The sequence below is a fragment of the Prionailurus bengalensis genome, chromosome B4 (assembly GCF_016509475.1).
Source record: "Prionailurus bengalensis isolate Pbe53 chromosome B4, Fcat_Pben_1.1_paternal_pri, whole genome shotgun sequence".
In the NCBI taxonomy this organism is placed as follows: Eukaryota; Metazoa; Chordata; class Mammalia; order Carnivora; family Felidae; genus Prionailurus; species Prionailurus bengalensis.
The window spans coordinates 131,962,195-131,969,850 of record NC_057358.1 but is presented as its reverse complement, the minus strand read 5'-3'; positions in this window follow the sequence as shown (position 1 = coordinate 131,969,850).

Below are 7,656 nucleotides of genomic sequence, written 5' to 3'. Positions count from 1 at the left end.
AAGTCCGAGGCTTCACCCACGGAGCCACGCGGGTGCCCCCAGCAACGTCGTTTTTAAAAGCAGCAGCTCTGTGGCTTGAAAGGGGGCTCCCACAGGACAAACCTAGGACAATTTGAACATCAAAATAAATAACAGTAATGATGATCAGAACCCATTAAATAAAAGGAGAATCGATGAGTCTATACTAATGTGAATAAATGAATGAATGGATAGATGAATGAATGAATAAATAAATAAGACAAAGCTCCTCCTTCCAGTAGAAGGAATGACAGGGTGAGAAAATGACCATTAGCGCAGTCGGTTAAGCGTCCGGCTTCAGCCAGGTCACGATCTCACGGTCCGCGAGTTCGAGCCCCGCGTCAGGCTCTGGGCTGATGGCTCAGAGCCTGGAGCCTGTTTCCGGTTCTGTGTCTCCCTCTCTCTCTGCCCCTCCCCCGTTCATGCTCTGTCTCTCTCTGTCCCCAAAATAAATACACGTTGAAAAAAAATTTATAAAAAAATTAAAAAAAGAAAATGACCATTAGGCAAGCATTCTAGTGACGGTGGATTCCAAGAAGAATCGTCCATGGATACGAAGATTTGATGAGCAGCGTGCAATTGTGTAGCCTCCAAGTATTGCCCTAAATATGATTTTTAATTAGAAAAGGAACGATCGTAATCCTACAGTGGAGAAACCTGGCCGATACCCCTTTCACTAAGTGATCAAAGTTCCTATCCGCGCAGTGAGGGGACAAATCGACACGTGCATCCCCTAAATGGATGCACTGAGAAGTATGCGGCATCCAAACACTCCTGGTGAAGGTGGTCGTGAGGAAAACGTGTGACCACCCTAACGCCGAGAGACTGTACGTTTGAAAGAAATGGCGAGATCACGAAAGACGAAGAGAGGGCAGCTGTTCCAGGCTGACAGGAGACACGGCAACCGGCAACCGAAGGCGGTGTGGGGTCCAGGATTTCCTGCTGGTATGAAGGACGTTGTGAAGAGAGCTGGTAAAACCCCAGTGAGCTCTGGAGACCAGCTAATAGAATCTCACTGGTGTTGATTTCCTGATCTGGGGTCCTTGTCCTGCCGTCAGGCAAGAGAGCGTCCTCGATTTTAGGAAACACGTGTGGGCATATTTGGAGGTGAAGGGGCTTGCAATTTACTCTCAGATGGTTCAGAACAAGACAGAAGGGAGTTAGAAAGATAATGTGATAAAATATTAACAGCTGGGGATCTGGGTGAAGCACATACAGAAATTCTGTCATTCCTGCAATTTCTGTTTTAATACCATTTTTTCCCTTTCTCTTTTTCTTTTTCTTTTTCTTTTTTTTTTAAAGTAGGGGCTCTCAGGGTAGTCCGCCGGCTTCAAATCCTGGCCTCCACCCCTCCACGGGCTGAGTGACTTAACCTCTCCCTGCCTCACTCTCCTCCTTTGTAAACTGGGTTTACAAATAGTGCCGACCTCATGGGTTGAGAAACAATTTAATGTGTTCACACTTAAAAGCATGTGGCCCGGTGCCAAGTGCGGGATAAGAGACTGATAGATATTGGGTGAGAGAAAGAGGAGTCCTCCGGGATCCCCTAGAGGAACCTGCTTCCTCCCTGGGCCAGTGGTACAAAGACAGTGAGGACCCCGCCCCCGGGGCCAGAGACCCCACCTCCTGCCGGCCGGCGGGGCGGGGCCCTGTTGTCAGTTTCTAGGGAGGGAGCATTTCAGCCAGCTGAGTCAGGCAGAACACTGACTGCGAAGCTCCACCCCCCTGTCGCCTGGCCAAGACACCAAATAGCACCCAAGCACATCTCCGTGGGACCCCAGCCCACAGGGCGTGCCTTGCTCAATAGCAGGTGCGCGGTGACAGCTTGACCCAGGCCGGGCTCTCAGCTCACTCGCACCCCTGGCTGACCCCGGTGTGGGGCGTTCCTCGCTCCCAGCCTCAGTTTCCCCATCTGCAGTGACAGCCTGGGATTAGGTCAGTGATTTTGAAACAATCTCAAACCCACTAAACTTTCTTCGAAGGAAAGTTGACTCTGCCGTGTGGGTCCCACATTGTAGAACAGCCTGGAGGCTCACTGCCAAGGGGGACCGGTGCTGGCTTTGAGACTCCCGGTTGGTTGGGCGAGTGTTCTCTGGAGGCGCTTCCTGCCCTGAGATTTGATTGCCAGGCCCCTAAGAGCTCCTGTCCCTGGACACTGGGGCCTTCCCAGCCCCCCTTAGGGGGGGCAACCCTCCCTCAACTGAACCAGGTGCCGCATTTCGGGTGCATTCCTCTGCTGGGTGGGAGTGATGTCACAGGGATCATTTCTGGCCCTTGCTCCCAGTTCTTCACCCGTCGCGTGCCTCTTACCACCTTATTACTGCTTAGGACTCATCACTATCACTGTGTTTAGGGGATGCTTCCTATGTGCCAGGCACAGCACTAAGTGCCTCAGACCTGTTTGCACGGTGTGTATTTCCCCGGATCTTTTCTCCCACTGCTAAATCCACCAACCATCCCCCCCCCCCCCATCACCTGTGCTTTTATCGCATTTCAGCGTCTTTATAACTTCACTTTCCTTCTCACAAAAGCCCTCCACGTGGCAGGCGGGCAGTGGGGCACAAGTGATCAGCCTCATTTTAAAGGCGAGGACACGGACCAGTTTACGGGCTCGCCAGCTGCCCAGAGGGGACCCCGTTGCTGGATGTGCTGGGCCTGATTGCCACGGGTCCTCTCCACCATTTGAGCAGCTAGGCGTTATCATCGCCAGACGAGAAATCGAGAAATCTGAACGCCAGGAGGGGAGGCAAGACCGTCAGCCCAATATCCACGCATCCAGTCGATGGCAGAGGACCCATCCCCCCCCCCCGCCAGCTCCCGTCCACTCTCTCAGCACCGACATTTTCCCCAAGCGGCTGACATCACCAATCCCCACCCCGCCCCCACTTTTTACCCCCCCCCATCACCTCAGCCCCCAGCCCCACTTTTCTTCCCTTTTACAGCCAGATCTCTCTCACCCCCTCTGTGCTTTCTTGCCCCCTCGCCTCCCCAGGACCTCCTGGTTACTGAATCCAGGTTCCCTTTCCGTCCCAGTCTTGTCCTTGGACAGCATTGGACCGTGTGGCTCCCTCCTCTCCGTTCTGAAACACTCTCTTGGCTCTGCCTCTAAGGCTTGGGCTTCCCTTCCTACCTTTTCAGTCTCTATCCCTGCTTCCCCATGAGCTCAGTGATTAGTGATGCTCCGAGCTGGCCTCTGCCTGCTCTTGCTGTCCCTGGGGAATCTCATTCCCCTTCAAGATCTCAGGGGCCATCGGTGCTGATGACTCCCAGATCGTTGTTCACGCCTGCGACATTCCCTAGGCTACCCCTGCCTGGTCCCGTGGAACACGATCTCTTGCCATTTTGTGATTTTTCCAGGAAAATCATATTTGCCTATAGTCCAGGGCTTTGTCACAATAAACAATGACCTGTGTATCTGGGGCAAGTGTGCATTAAATTGTGAACTCTAAGGACAGGAACAGAAGGACCTTTCGTGTGCCCACCCCACCAAGAGTGAGGCTGTGCACGTAGTAGGTGCTTTATCCGTACTGGCTGGAGAAACTGAAGTGAGGAGCCCAGGAGAAAAAAGAAAGGGAGGAAGACGTTGCACACTGTGACCCCTGAGACCCCCACGTTAGACCCCCATCCTGAGAGGCTAGACTCCGCATGATCACTGGCACAGGTCCCACATCTTTGCCCGAGATGCCCTCTGCCCAGCCTCTGCAAACCCTCACCAGCCTTCAGGATCCAGGTTCAGGCTAACTTCTTGTCAAAGCGTCCCTGGCCCTCTGGCCCTGAGGCCACGGTCTCTCCTGTGAGCCCCTGAGCTGGACTGAGGGGCCCCTAGAGCGGGGACGTCCTGGCTTAGCTGGGCAGGACCGGCTTTCCTCCTTGGGATGGGAACACACATAGCTGCACAGCCCAAGGTCACGTGCACTCATTTCCTTCCAGAAGAGGCCACAAGACCCTATGCCTCCCCCCCCCCACCCCCCCACCCCCTGCATCAAGTCAGAAGCCACGTAATTGGTGTAATCATTACACAGCTGCCTGTGACCTCTGTGCCCTCCAGCCACCTCTCTCATGTAATCAGGGGGATTTTTTTTTTCCCCACGTCAGTTGTCTGCTTGTAACCCTTCCGGGGCTCCCCCTGCCTGCAGAACAAGATCCGTATCCTCAGCCTGGCACTCGAGACCCTTCACGCGTGGCCTCTGTGGCTCACTGCCCACTCACCTGCTCACACATCAGATTCCAGGAGCGTTCAGCCTCTTGCAGTTGCCCCAAACGATCCGCACAATCTTACGATGTTGACTTTTGCTCATATGGTTCTTTCCATCTGGCATGTTTTATACTTTCTTTCTTTCTTTTTTTATTTATTTCTGAGACAGAGAGAGACAGAGCATGAGCAGGGGAGGGACAGAGTTAGAGGGAGACACAGAATCCGAAGCAGGCTCCAGGCTCTGAGCTGTCAGCACAGAGCCCCACGTGGGGCTCGAACTCACGGACCGTGAGATCGTGACCTGAGCCCAAGTCGGTCGCTCAACCGACTGAGCCACCCAGGTGCCCCATGGGTTCACTCTCTTAACCCAGCTGGCAAACTCCTATTCAACCTTTGAAACCCCACTTAAGAACGGAGGTTAGTGGAGGCACCTGGGTGGCTTAGTTAGGTGTCTGACTCGGCTCAGGTCATGCTCTTGTGGTTCGTGGTTTGAAACCCTGCATCGGGCTCTGTGCTGACAGCTCAGAGCCTGGAGCCTGCTTTGGATTCTGTATCTCCCCCTCTCTCTGCCCCTCTCCTGCTCACTGTCTGTCTTTCTCTCTCAAAAATAAACATTAAAGGGGCGCCTGGGTGGCGCAGTCGGTTAAGCGTCCGACTTCAGCCAGGTCACGATCTCGCGGTCCGGGAGTTCGAGCCCCGCGTCGGGCTCTGCGCTGATGGCTCAGAGCCTGGAGCCTGTTTCCGATTCTGTGTCTCCCTCTCTCTCTGCCCCTCCCCCGTTCATGCTCTGTCTCTCTCTGTCCCAAAATAAATAAACATTAAAGACAAACAAACAAAAAAAAGAACAGGGGTTAGTAAATTTTTTCTGTAAAGGGCCAGGGAGAAATATTTCAGGCATTGTGGGCCCTATGGTTTCTGTCACAATTACTCAAAATTCTGCCGTTGTAGAAAGCATAGGCGTGTGAATGAATGACGTGGCTGAGTTCCAACAAAACTTTGGAGGACCAGGTGGTAGGGGGGTTATTTTGCCCGCCCCTGTTCAAGAATCATCTCACAAAGCTTCCCACTGGCCAGACCTCACCAATGCCTTTTTGCAATGCCCTCTACACCTTACGCGTTCTATCATGACACAAACCCCAACCGTAACGATTCTGCGGTCGTGGTGATTGGATGGGATAACGGGCCATACCGTCGTCTCTCACCCCAATTTCTATAACAGCCTCCTCACCGGCCTCCCAGTCTCTGCTTTGCCCCTTATGGTCTCATCTTGCCCGAACAGATAATGATCTGTTAAAATGTAAATCCAATCAGGTCACTGTGCTCAAAAAACGCTCCCGTGGCTCCCCATTTCCCGCCAAGTGAAAGCCAAAGTTTTGAAGCGGGGTTCGATCCCACGACCCTGGGACCACGACCTGAAATCAAGAGTCAGACCCTCAACCGACTGACCCACCCAGGTGCCCCTTCCCTAGCTTTTTAATTATAAAAATGTTCAAACACACAGAAAAGGGAGGGACTAACACGACGGCACTCACATACACAACCCCAGATTCAACATGCAAGGTATTTGGAAAGATGCTAATAACATCGTGACACTTCACCCGAAGACTCTAGCAAAACGCACTCCGTGTTTGGCTTTATCTTACCATCTGTCTTCCCACCACAAGACTGCAAACAGCACAAGGGCAGAGATTTTTACCTATTTTGTTCACTGTGGTTTCCTCAGCACCAAGAACTTTACTTGGCACCCAGTGGGGACGTCTACAGAGTAGGGAAAGAAAAGAGAAGACAAGGTCCTGATTCTGCTTCTGCCTTTTATTGACCCGTGACTTGGGAGATCATTTTGCACTGCAGAACCTAGGTTTCTGCAACAACAGAGTAGGGGGCGCGCCTGGGTGGCTCAGCTGGTTAAGCTTCCTGGGTCTTAAATTCCACTCAGGTCTCCATCTCACAATTCATGGGATCCAGCCCTGTGTCAGGCTCTGCGCTGACAGCTCAGAGACATTCTCTCTCTCCCCCTCTCTCTCTGCCCCTTCCCTGCTCATGTGTGCGCTCTCTCCCTCTCACAATAAATAAACGAACATTTAAAAAACGCAATAAAGTGGAGGATAATAGTAACTACTTCTCAGCATTGTTGTGAGGATCAGACAAGGTAAGGGTGGAAAACTGCACCATTCGGTAAATTTCAGCTACATTTCCATCCAACTCTGAGGCAGAGGACTTGGTCTAGCCTGATTCTCTGGCTTCTGGGCTCCTAGAAAGCAGACCTTTTGCTCTGCGATGTTTGCAGCTGCCAGCCCCACCGAGATGTTTCTAGCACAGCCCCTCAAGAGAAGTTCTTGGACTTGAACGGCCCCAATGCAAAATCCAACAGAAACCCAACGGAGTGCATTCCCTTGCCTACTCATTTGCCCCCGGCCCTCCCATTGCTTGATCATTCAGTGCTACCTAATCATCCCCTATACTTCATCTCCTGCTTTAGCCACTGCTTTAACAGTTTTCACCGGAAATACCTGGAGGAGGGGCACTCGATTTCATCAGGCCCTGAGATTCTACTTTGTGAATTTCTTTCATGGATCTCTGAGGGTTTCTAACAATTGATCCGGCCTCCCTTGGCCTTTTCTGCATTTCAGGTTCGGTTGTGCGTCTGCGTTGCCAAACTTGTCTTTCAGACCCACTTTGAATACCCGAGTGGGTGTTTGCTGAAGAATGGGACTCGTCCCGCTGAACCTACATGTTTTCTTGGGTCAGATTACTCTGCAGAGGGAGGAATGCCTGGCCTTTTGCAAGCTTCCTGATAACCATCGCCCTAACTCCACTTGTGTGGGGCGTGGAGAGCAAAATATTTGCAGTGAGAAGTCTGAGTCTTCACCTGGTTCTCTCGACCCAAAGCTGAAACTCTTGAGCAAAATTCAAATTGTGGTTTAGGGACATTTTCTTCACCTGTAAAATGCAAACCAGAGGAACTGCAGGGGCACCTGGGTGGCTCAGTCGATTGAGCATCCAACTTGGGCTCAGGTCATGATCTCATGTTTTGTGGGTTCAAGCCCGGCGTAGGACTCACTACTGTCAGTGCAGAGGCTGCTTCGGATCCTCTGTTCCCCCCTCTCTCTGCCCTTCCCCTGCTTGCACTGTATGTCTCAAAATGAATAAGTAAACTCAAAAACAAACAAAAAAACAAAAAAGAAAAAGAAAGAGAAAGAAAAGAAACTACAATTCAGAGATGATGGATATGAAGTCAAATTATTTTGTAATGGGTATTAGTTCACGTGATCTGCTTGGTCACAAGCAAATCTGTCACTACAACCCAGGCTCCTCTCTTCTCTTCTGCGTCCCTTTCTCAGCATTACTAATCATAACAACGACCATTTGTTGAAATTCCACTATGTGCAGACACAGAGATTAATTTATCTCCAGGTCACAACATCCTTATTAAGGATGAGGAG